The following is a 446-nucleotide window of genomic DNA, read 5'->3' on the forward strand; positions in this document are numbered from 1 at the left end:
GAGACTCTTGTAACTCTCCATTTTTTTGCGTCAGTCCCTCCTCTCTGTTCTAAGATATTTGTCCCGACGTCGTGGAAATGTTCTCTCTCTTACGCGCGTGATATTTCATTAGTTCAAATTGACTGACGTTGCCCTTCGTCTGCCCTCCTTATTTCCTAGCTTCAAAGGGATTACCCGCCGTGTATTTCCTGCGACAGCTTAATCCATCCCATTCTTCTGCAGCAGATCCAGAACCCCCCGCGTCTCGAGAGGCCTTCCTTCCCTTCCTGTCACCAACTTCTTTAATTTTCTACCTTCCTCCTCCTCCTTGGTTTCTTGGCTCCCCTGAGGACGCTGGCTTCTAATGCTCCCGCTGCTGTAACCTCACTGTACCTCTGCTTCCACCAGTAACCGTAAACTACAAATATGAACCCTTGCGAAAGGCTGTTTTTTTCTCTCTCTTTCTT

This window comes from Penaeus monodon, chromosome 31, assembly GCF_015228065.2.
Source record: "Penaeus monodon isolate SGIC_2016 chromosome 31, NSTDA_Pmon_1, whole genome shotgun sequence".
Classification (NCBI taxonomy): domain Eukaryota; kingdom Metazoa; phylum Arthropoda; class Malacostraca; order Decapoda; family Penaeidae; genus Penaeus; species Penaeus monodon.